Genomic DNA, 12,109 nt, shown 5'->3' on the forward strand with positions numbered 1-12,109 from the left:
GAAGGGAGCACGGGCTGAGTCCCTAACCAGGGGACCTCTGCTCCCTCCTGTGAACATTCCATTGGGGGAGGCAGGATGCTGTCCACCTGAGGCGATGCTAACACTGTGCCAAGGCTTTCTTCTCTGACACTGAGGAAAAATCCCCTTATTTCTATTATGCCACACCATCTACTTGTAAAACATGAGAACGGCTTCTCTCCCTCACTGGAGTGAGAGCAGTAATAAAGCCATTAACATTCACAAACCATTCAATTGGTATAGAAATCAGAGCAGTAGGGGGAACGGACACAAGCAAAGCACTAACCCGCTGCACTGGCAAACCAGCCCATGCATTTGAAAAAAAATCAAATCTGACCCAACGTGTTGCTGATCTAGAAGTCTTATCTTGTAGCAAAAGAAGGATGCTGCCATGGCTAAAAGACTACTTCAGAGTCAGTTTTTGTGCTGAGCTCCCAAGTCTTGCAAGTCAAAGACTAAATTTTCAAGGACATTTAATCATGTGGAGATGCATCAAAGGCTGTGCTATGAAGCATTCCAGCAAGCGACTCATCAGGGAAACCTCATCCCTACATCTCCAAGCTTCCTAGTACTATTAAAAAAGTCTGTCCTGTAATGAGTCTACTCCATATCAGGGAAACCAGACCCATAGCCTTTCCTTTCCCCTGCCCCTTGCCAACCATCTTGTGCACTTGGAGTCTAAATATTTCACGCCAGTCACTTTCCTACGTGCACATGTTTAACACCTTGCCAAGCAGGCCACCATCTTCACAAAGACTTTAAGTCTCAAAAGACAAATAATATATAACATTATTATATATAATACTATATAATAGTCCTTCTTTACAGATTCAGGTCTGCAGAGTTATTCGCTGATAGTGGTTTCATTGAAAAGAACTGGTCTTTCTCCCTAAACGCTCAGTGCTAGTTTGCTTGGGGAGACAACGGTACAAGTACTTCATCTTCCATGGCTAGAAAGACAAGAGTGCAGGTAGCTTGCTGCTGTTTCAAGGGAAAGACTGTGCAGAACAGGGTAAGAGGATTTCTACAAGGACAAGCCCTGACGTTCCTGCCTCTGGTTCACAGAAACCCAAGAGGTGACATAACTTCACGCAGCAACCTTTCCTTGAACACTCCTGCAGTCCCAATCCTTCCTTTGGCATTTCCAAAGCAGACAAAACCACCAACAGGCATTTGAAGTCCCACAGACATTTTGCATACCGAGGCAAAAGGTGCCGCCAATCATTGCCTCGCTTTTGAAAGGCTGCCTGCTGCCCAGCATCCACCACTGGTCCTCCACTCAGTGAGGAAGAATTTACCTGCTACAAAAGACTGTATAAGAGGCAGGGGTTGCTGCCATTCTCAGCAGGCACCCACCTTCTTGGTGGTGGTGGGCACCAGCAGCTCTGGGCTGTGCACCCAGACTGCTGCAAAAGTGCTACTGACTGGTAGCCAAGTGCCACAAGCACAAAGGCGTGGGAGTGTTTAATTTTACACATCTTTTACTGACATCTGAAAGCACATGAGAGTCCCAACCCATGCCATAACCTGCACACAAGGTTATGTGAAAGGTAAAGGGAAGAAGTTAATTAAGCATAGATAAATCCACCAAATAACAGAGGCAAAGCTGGCGAGAGCCTGCTGGTGGCCCTGGCCAGAGACTGCAGCACGTGCCTCAGGCCCAGCCCCTCATTGGGCACCTGGTCCTGCCATCCGGTTTAGCCCCTTGCCTACTGGGACCATTTGCCCCTGCAAGCCACCCTGCGGTGGGGGAAACAGTCTAATTGCCACCCAACGCTGAGGAAAAAGAGGAGCATGTGGTCCAAAGCGCAGCCCTTGTGCATGGCCTCAGAAAGTGCCTGGGAACCTCTAAGCCATGTGAAGAGCAGGCTGGATTTGTGGAAAATGGTGATTTCAGTCCCTTCCAAGAGTTCACAGCACAATCTACAAAAGGAAGGAGGGGAGGCAGGCTCAGAGGGATCCCAAAGAGCACAACCCCTTCCTGGGGCTCTTGGCCAGTGCTCTCGTGAAGGACATGGTCACTGTCTCTCCTGTTTGGTAATGCTTGAAAGCAGGACATGCAGAGAATCCCAGTGCAGAGTTCCCCTCTACGGGCAGCAGTGGGGCTCCCAGGACAGCGCCAAGAAGGATGCAAATCGGTTCCTGGCTTGAACCCCCACTAAGGTGACAGCCAGGGAGAAACCCCCTGGCAACGCCACACAGGTGACCTGACAAGCTGCCCCACATAAAACAATACAAATGAGCAGCTGGCCACACCAAGGTAACAGAGATCTGACCGTTGACATCAAACCGCACAAGTTATTCCAATAAAACTGAGATTAGATGATAAGCGGATAGCAGTAAGAGCAGGAGGACATCCATCCGTCCCATCTGTGTGCCCGCAGTCATCAGTACAGGACTCAGCATGACAACTGGAGCTGTTCCGTAGCACTAAGGACTCTCACTGGGGGAGCGCAGGTGAGACAGAGCCCTGGCAAGAGGCTCAGCCCCACAGCTGGGGCTGTCACTGAAAGTAATGGGATTAGCAAAGAGAAGAGAAAGCTTCCAGGCTGGCAAGGAAAAGACAAAGCACATCAGACATTCAGGCCGTGCTTTTAGCAAGTTTTGAGCATTAGAGGATCTCTTCAACAAGAATGAGAATCTAGTATTTGAAAAATATAAATTGAAAAAAAAAAACAAAAGACAGAAAAAAAAGGGTAGCAAGAACCTGCCCTCTCCCCCAGGAAAATGTGTGCTATACAGAGCAATTCCCAAACACAGACACCAGTGTCATCTTCCTGAAACACGGCTGTAAAGCTAACAACTGTTGCACTGTTAAAATGTTAGATAAACCAGGTGAAAGCGTCAGCGAGACTCCTGGAGCTTCAACACACTCTGGGATCACTTGGACACATTGGGTTTTAGCCTGGAGTTATCAAAATCTGGGAGTGCTAAGGTCAGAGGTAAACATCATCAGGAGTTGCTCTGCCCTTTTCCAGGAACTACAGCCAGTTTGTTTGGACAGCAGGACAGGCAGGAGGCAACAGCACCCGCTTCAGAAAGCCACCTGCTTTTCTGCAAAAGACTTCAGGGAAACGCAAAATCCACTACATGCCTCCGAAAAAAAAATCACACAACTGCTTTCAGTGCTGACAATGTGTGTCTTGTTTCCAATCTCACTTTTTGCTTGTTTTTCCCTCCAGACAGCAAGTTGCCCCGCAGCTTGTCCCCAGGTGGGTGCCAGTAGCCCAGAGCCCCTTTAAACAATCACGTCCACCTCTCCCTGCCACCCAGCAGAGGGGCACATTAAGACAAAAAGACTAAAAAAATAGGTGAATTAAAGCTTAGGGAAAATGCAGGGAGGCAGGATGTCATTACCAGAGCTGGAATTTGGCCTGGGTGCCATGGAGATGAAACGCAGCAGATGGCTAAGGTGTACACGGGAAGCACACGCGCAGCACCTGACCATAGATTTAAGACCAATTAATACGACAAAAGAGGAAACTTGACAAGGAAGCCAGAGACCTACAAAATGAATAAATGAACCATGAAAAGGGAAGGCTCTCCCACCCAGAAAAAAAAAAAAAAAAAGGAGAAAAAAAAAGCCCCAGAGTGTACAATACCTACAGAGCTGTGAATAAATTGAAGTTGGAACAGATGGAGACAGAAACAAACCACCGTGTGTATTAGTTGGCTACCAAGTAAAAGAGCCACTGCAGGGAAAGAGCTTCCCCGCAATTCAGGGTGAGAGCAATAGGCACCAGCTCTGCATCACCCCCTCCCCAAGGCACTCAGTGCCCTTCCTATGGCTTAATTTAAGGCTCACAAGCTGCAGCACTCTCAGATACAAGATCCTAACGAATGATCAGGAAAGCACATTCTTTTAAATAATAAACCACATCGTTCTAATTAAAAGAACCCAGGCACTACACAGCAGAGACAGGAGCCTGCCCTGCCAGCCCATCACAGGGGAACAGACCCCGACTATGTGGCCTTGCCTCGGACCCGATATGAAATGGGATTGGGGACAAGAAACAAGGGCTTTCCAATGGATGTCGACAGCCCTGAGGTAACTGTGGTCTCAGTGCGCTGGTTAAACACATGATAAACCCCATGCTACCTCGGAGGCACACAGGTGACCTTTATCTTTGCAGGCCAGGGCCCCAGAGCAGCTTTGGACACAAATGTTTCCATTGAATTTTATCTGATCTCCTGTGAACTGAAGCCCTGGCCAGGTCAGAGATGGGAAAACAAGGAAGGAGACAAGCCAACACATCATGGGAATGGGAGCAGGGAGGGGTGAGCGTTGTGCAATTAAGCACAACATGAGAAACGGCTCACTTCAAGAATGTTTAAAATCCCGGCTGCGAAGAAGAGGAGGCAAGCGCCCCAAGGAGCACCGGGCACTGGCTTCCCAAGAGCCACCCTTGCCCTGACCTGAGGGCAGCAGCAGCACCCCAACACCCACGGCAGTAGCACCCCAACACCCACGGCAGCAACCCACTTCTCAGATCAGGCCAGCAGGAGCAGGCACTCAGCTTTCCCTCCAGATCTGCAAACACAGGGCTGTCCCGCCACTGTATCTGTGCTGTAAATCCCAAAGATAAACAAGCCCAGCTCTGCAGACAACATTTATCACCCACTTTAAAGACGGTCTGCTTGGGGCTAAGCCCCCTCAGAAGCACCCCCCATGGCAAGCTCAGCCTGGAAGCGACAAGTTTTTCACAGCTTTGAGTCCTGCCTTGAAGTCGGCTGGCCAGAACTTTGCTGACTTCAAAGCAAGAGAGTATTTGTAGAGCCACGCAGCCCCTGAAAGCTCTGTCCCCAAAAGCCCTTCCTTTTGTCCGTGGTCAGAGCAGACCCCAGAGCATCGCTGGTTCACACGGCAGCAGGCATGCTAGTGCACCAGCTGCTCTGCTTCTTGCAGCTTTAAGGAGACACCAGCACATTTCCCCATCGCCACAATGACTTTATAAAACAATGCCAGCTGAGAGGCAGCACCTGCAATGAGCCCACGTAGAGGCACAAGTTATAAAAAAAAAAACAAAAAACCTCCTTTCCTCACCTCTACCCCCACTTAATTCCCTTTGTGGCTTTAAGCAAATCACATAACTTTTCCTCTTTAGTTTCTGCACCTGGGAGAGTAATATTTACCTACCCCAGAAGAGTGTTGAGAGGATTAGTTAATGTTTGCCCAGCATTTTAACGGAGAAAATATCCTGCATTAATTCCTAGCTGCTGAAAAGACTGATATGTACAACTTTCATTAGCCCCAACAGAAGACTTTTTGCTCAAGCTGGGTTTTACTGCTTCAGAAAAATAGAAGCAAGATGATGTGTGATACTAACATTTCAAAAATACCTGCAGCACATGCTGTAAAACCTCTTCTGACTCCTTCCCAGCCTGTGCTGTGGAGGTGAACCTGCATCTGTTAAACATTACAGCAGCCCAAACCCAACATGGAGTTGGGTTGCAGGCCCCCACAGCAGAGAGCTGGCCTCACCTGTGAGATGTCCTCTCGTGGATGAACAGCAGCTGTTGCACCACCTTCTGTTCAGATTCATCAGCTCTTATTTGAAGATGGGAGCTGATGCAGGTGTTCAGCTGTTGGCTTTAGGTGGCATCTGTGCAGTGCCACGCCTGCTGGAAGATGTGGGGGGGGGGACGTGTCAGGTGGGTGGGCATCCCCTGTGCTCAGGTTGTATCCTCTACAACCAGGTACTGAGCAGAAAGAAAAAGTAAATAGATAAGAACTGGGCTCTGGCTGAGCACCCAGGAGTCTCAGCACGCTTTACAACCCAGGACACCCACAGCACTAGAGAAAATACATCATTGCTGCACATCTCACAAATCAACACACCCTCTGCTCAGGCCCTCTGCATTCCTAGTGTGGCACCAGCACAGCATCCTTGTTCCCTCCTCACATGCTGGGCATCTTTTTTTGGAAGGAAAGGACAGCAAGGTGCCACCTCTGGGTGGTGTTGCACCCCCAGGCTCATTTCTCTCAGCTCTTTCCCACCACAGCTCACCCCAACACTGGTCTCCCACATGTGAGGGGTGCCCACGCCTCCATTCATGGGGGCTCCACTCTCATGAACAGCAGGTGGAAATGCCAGCAGCTCTTATAATAGAATCATAGAATAGTTTGGGTTGGAAGGGACCTTCAAAGCTCATTCAGTCCAACCTCCCTGCCATGAGCAGGGACATCTTCAACTAGATCAGGTTGCTCAGAGCCCCATCCAGCCTGGCCTTGAATGTCTCCAGGGATGAGGCATCTACCACCTCTCTGGGCAACGGGGGACAGTGTTTCACCACCCTCATTGTAAAAAATGTCTTCCTCCTGTCTAGCCTGAATCTCTCCTCTTTTGATTTAAAACCATTACCCCTTGTCCTATCACAACAGGCCCTGCTAAAAAGTCTGTCCCCATCTTTCTTACAGGCCCTTTTTAAGCTCTGAAAGGCCTCAATAAGGTCTCCCCAGAGCCTTCTCTTCTCCAGGCTGAACAACCCCAACTCTCTCAGCCTGTCCTCACAGCAGAGCTGTTCCAGCCCTCTGATCATTTCTGTAGCTCCTCTGGCCTCTCTCCAACAGGTCCATGTCTCGGGGGTCTCGCCAGAGCAGACCCTTGTGAGCTCCCAGGACAGAACAAGCAGAGGAAGTGGCCTGGCTTTGGACCATGGTGTCTGTGGCTTGCTGGGGTAAGCAAGCTGCAGGCACTGAGCTCCCACCTCCAGCGAATACCATGGCTGTGGTGAATGCATCTCTATATGCCTGTCATCAAAAGCAACACATCCAGGCTGAGCCCCACAGCAGTGAGGACGGGGAATGGGGGGCTTTGCAGAGCCAACCAGAAAGAGATTTGGTTTTAACTGCTGGTTTATGGCCTGTCAGCAGAAGTCTATGGCTGTACAACGAGGGAAAGGCTGAAGGAAGGTGTTTGAAGATCAGGCCAACCCAGCTCTAGACCTATGAAAGAAAAACACCACGAAAGCAGCCCCCCACTAGCCCCACAGTTTCAGGGAGGGAAAGCATTTTTTGAAGCCCAAGAACAACAGGATGATCTTTCCCTTCTTCTGGTGAAGGTGAAAGACCTTGCAGAGGCATCCACGCCAGGGAAAACACTGAACGAGAAGCCCTGAGCCAATAAAGCATCCCTTTGAGCCTTCCAACAGCCTGTCAGATGGCACTTCCCAACCTTCATCGCTCCTGCCTGCTGGCAGTACTGGCAAATCTCAGCCCCCAGCAGCAGGTCGGCCCACAAACCCTGATGAGAGACAAGGGCACAGCCACATCAGCGCCAAGGGCTGCCGGCTGGTGCCGGACCATCGCTCCCCAGGTGCCACAGGATGGCTCGGAGGGCTCAGTTTTTCCTTTCCCTGCTTCCACCATCTTGCTCGACTTCCAGAAGGGCAGGCAGCGGCCGAGGCACCGCAGATGTCTGCTGAGCAAAATCAGAAGCACAGATCGAAACATGACTAATTTCAAACACATCCCTGCCTACGAGTCACTTTGTTTGTGAGCCCAGATCGCTCTCCGCTGCTTTCATACCGGCTTGTTTCAAGGGTGAGTAAGCAGACAGTGGCAGACGTGACTTCTGTGATTCCCAGGGCTTTGAAGTTGCACCATTTCCCTGCGGTTAGCTGACTGCATCAGCCGCCTGTAGTGGCACATTTCGAAGAACTCAGAAGTGATGCTGAGTTGGAGCTCAGCATATTCCATTGACGGTATTTCGTGGTGACTCATTAGCTGCCCACCCTCTATTACTCATTGGTTTTATCCCGTCATTTTATTTCAGTATTCTTGACAACTTCCAAGAAGGCCCTTTTGTAGACAGAGGTCAAGGGCAACAAAAACAGCTTCAAGCTGTAACTGAAGCAACTTTCTGTTAAATTTGCAGTGTATGAGTTAAAGTGGATTTTGTGATGAATATATCCTTGAAGAGTAAACAACGCCACTTGAAGAGGCAGAAATGTGGAAAAACTGTCTCAGTTACAATAGTATGAGCATTTCATGTATTTATGCATGTGGATATGATCATACATATGCAAAAGACTAAACACAGAATGATGCATCTATTAGATAAGAAAGTGAAACTTCCTGCATTTTTGAATGACTCCTTTAAAACAGCTCATTAAATAGATTTTTTTTTTTTTTAATATTTAAAAATACAGCTCTTGCACACATTTTGACAGACAGTATGGCTTATTTCCATCCCAGGTTAAACTGCTACGGTATTTTTTTCCTGCTGCTCCAGAGTTCCATGTTTCTCACCTATGTTTCTGCATTTAATCACTTCTAGTTTGAATGGCTGAACATCAAGAAGAGCCTTTGCATAGAATGAAGCAGCACAGTTTGAAAGCATGTCGTATTTTTAGCTACAAAACTTAGGTGAGCATCAGCACAAATATGAACCTTTTGTCAACTGGAGGCATCACAGCCACTTCCTCAGGAGAAATTGGCACCACAAACACTGGAGTATAAGCAAAAGCGCTGGATTGTGATTGTGGGGTTATTTACACAGACCAAGTCAAGTTCCACTGTTAATTCCAGTGCCAAAAGTTTAGGGGCTGAGATAAATCGCCCTTTTCCCTTTGAAAGAGGCTGCTTGCATTTATGGCTCGTTTCAGAATCCAATGGCCCAGGCTGAGATGAAAGGCGGGGGGCAGAGCGGGGCGATGCCCCAGGTCCAGCGCCACAGAGGGCTCAGGCTGCGGCAACCAGGAGAGGAACTGCCAGATTCGGTTCCCAGCAGCGCTCAGCCTTCTTGGGTAACCTCAGATGTGTCATTCAGCTTCCCGCTGACTCAGTTCCTCATTCGTGCCATGGAAATAACACCACTTCTTTGTTTCGTAGGAGTTTTGGGCAGATAAATATCTTTTAGCTCACTATCGGAATCCACTCGAGAAGCATAACTGAAATAGAGATCAGTTATGATCTGAAGAAATGACACAAACGAGGGCTGGGAGGAAGGAACAAGATGTACGGTACCAACATGGGGAGCTCTCCAAACTGGGCTGATTTCTCCTGTCACCTCAGGATACCTTTGGAGGAAGAGCCTTGGCTCCCCGTACAATGTGGAAAATTCCAGGGACCAGACAGTTTCCCCCTAATAGCTGAGGCTCGCTTTGTCAGTGCAGTTTCCCTGCCACACTCAACAAGGCTTGGCATGAGCTGAGAGGCGCTGGAGAGATGCAGATCCCAGTTTATGATCCTGACAGGCCTCCTGCTCCCTTTGCCTCCTGGTTATGAGGGACAGGCTGTTCCCTCTCAGGGGGAGGGACACGAGACACGGCATCTCTCCCACAGGTCTGGTGCACCTCTGCAGCCCCCCAAAGGCAGGGCACCCCACCTGAGTCCCTGCTGGACAGGCATTCAAACCCCTGGGCCATGCCAGACTTCTGAAATGACATCATGTTTTGCCATGTGAGACATCTGCACAACCCAGGTTCTTCTACCTCCCTGTGAAGCGGGTACAAGGCCAAGACCCAGCCTTGTTACTCCAGCAAGATCAGATATTTCTGTGTCTGACACCCAGGGCTGCCTGGGCCAGCGTGCCCCACCGCTCGGTGCTCTGCATCCCCACCCCGTAACACAGACGTGGTAACTACTGCAGAGGGATGCACATGGCTGGATGAGATTTTAAGACAAGTGACCAGTGACCTCGCAGCTCCGTCCTCATTTTGCTGGAGGTGTGATGTGGCTGACCACAACCCCCCTCCATCCTCAGCACATTTTGGTGGATGAGCTGGGGAGGGAACAATACTCCTCTTTCTTCACAGAAGACAAAGCTGCAGAAGACACCGATTCCCATGGCAACAAAGGCAGAGAAGAAGTGTCCCAAGATGTGATTTGCTGTCACCATACCCACCTCATGGCAGATAAGGACAAGCAATAGCTGTGAAAGGAACTGTTTCCATGGGACCCTTCCCAGCAAGCGCACGTGGTGACAACCCAACCGTCTGCCACAGCTTTCGGTGCCGAACAGGTCTGAGTGGCAGAGAGCAGCAAAGGCTGCCTGTCTCCATCTCATCCTCTTGTGAAGAACACTGCCCTCCTCGCTCCTCTGGTAGCTTCACTAACCCCAAACAAGCCAGGCTGCTGCTTGCTAATCCACTTACCCAGGCAATTACACAGGGATAGCAGCTTGCGAAGAGCCACGCTCAACTTCTCAGCTAGACATCATCCTATGGGGTTTTTTTAATCCATGGAGTGCTACCTTAAACTGTGTTGAAAGCTCCTCACAGAGCTCACATTTATGCTTTGGTAGCACGTGCTATGTAAGTGCGTTTCCTTCCGACACTTTCATTTATCATACTTCTCCCCTCCCAACCCTGCCCTTTCAGTTCCCTGGGGAAAGTTAGTGAATTTATGCAGGAACAAAGTCACCTTGAGCTTTAATCCACACCCTAGCAGAAGGAATACGTCTGTCGGCAATCACATCCACCCACTCTGCAACTGCATTACAATGCTCACTTTGTTTGCACAGAAAATACTGGCTCCTGTTCTAGTCCTGGAGACGAGCTACCACAAAAGCTAGAGCAAAGAAAACAGACTGGGGACAGAAGAGGGAGGGATCCGGCCCTGCAAATTTGAGAATGAATGGGTAACCTGAGGTGAAATGATGGAAGCAGGAAGAAGCAAACAAGTCTGACAAACTAAGACCTTGACTTATGATAAACTCTCCAAAGCGACTCCCTGCCCGCTTCCTAAGAAAAGGCAGCTGAGAAACCTGCAGTCAGCAAGGTCACAGAAGACAGGCAGAGATCCTTATCCAACTGATAGCAAAACAGCAGCCTGAGCAAGTGGCAAAGTACAGCAAACCAGGCACATAAAATAATCTCGATTTCACCATCTAGGAGCAAAGGTCAGAGTCCCTCTGAACCAAGGTGGCACTCAGCTGCTGGGGCCATAGAATCACAGAACAGTTTGGGTTGAAAGGCACCTTCAAAGGTCATCTAGTCCAACCCCCCTACCATGAGCAGGGACATCTTCAACTAGATCAGGTTGCTCAGAGCTCTGTCCAGCCCGGCCTTGAATGTGGCTCCATGCTCCCCCAACACTCTCCTCCTTCCTTCAAGGAAACCTGCCCTGACACTGCCTGAGCACACAGGGCCAAGGTGGTGTTTAAAAAGGGCCTTGGAGCTCCAGTAGTCCAGAAGAGCATTGCAGAAATGCACAGAGACAAAGCTAAGCAGCAAAAAAGCCACCTCCAGCAGAGACCCTGCCAGCCTGCACACACACTCACCTGACATTTCGTAGGTGTGTGTGGATTGTGAAATCCCATGTGCTGGCACAATGCTGACCCACGCCTGCTCCTGCGGGCAGGGCTCCCACCTTTGCATCTCTCCTGGCATAACAGCTCCTTTCCATTCACCAGCAGGAGCCATGACCGCCTCTTGCCATCTGCCCTACATGTTGATGAGCAGTCCTGGGATGAACCTGCTTCTAACGGGAAGAAATGAAACATTCCAAGAAGGATGCAAGAGTTACAGCAGAGGGCGAGGAGGCTGAAGAAGAGGTGAAGGGATGGTGGAGCCGGTCCTGACGAAACTACCTTTTGGGTACTCCCATCCTTCTGGCGGAACAGCACAGGCAGCTGTTGCCCAACTGCTTTGTCACCTTTGGCACTCACTGCACGCAAGCACCAGCTTTTGTCAGCCCAACGTCACTTTTCTCTGCCATGCACCCCAGAGAAGATAAGGGAGTTTCTGGAAACTGGTGTCACCTGACAAACGGGAAGAAGAGCGAGGATGTAGGTAGGTTTCCAGGTGTAGGAGCTCTTGCAGCTAGTGCTGGAACCCAGAAGCCCAGAGAAATCAACCTACCCTGAATCCCCCACAGTTTGCTTACCACATTATAAGGAAAGATTTAAATAGCACATCTGAGTAATCTTATCCTCATCTGCTGTCATTCCACTGGTACACTCTGGATTACATTGCTTCCTATGCAGCCCACTAGGACATGAGGTGGTGGTGGTTGGATTTCCTATCCTTCACAACTGGGCAAGAACACCAAAGGACACAGGCTTCACCAAATCACCTAGAGGTCCATCAGCTGCCATCTGCTGCCTTAAAACTATGCCAAAACAAGATAAGTTGTCCCCAAACAGTT

The sequence above is a fragment of the Patagioenas fasciata genome, chromosome 1, assembly GCF_037038585.1.
Source record: "Patagioenas fasciata isolate bPatFas1 chromosome 1, bPatFas1.hap1, whole genome shotgun sequence".
NCBI lineage: Eukaryota > Metazoa > Chordata > Aves > Columbiformes > Columbidae > Patagioenas > Patagioenas fasciata.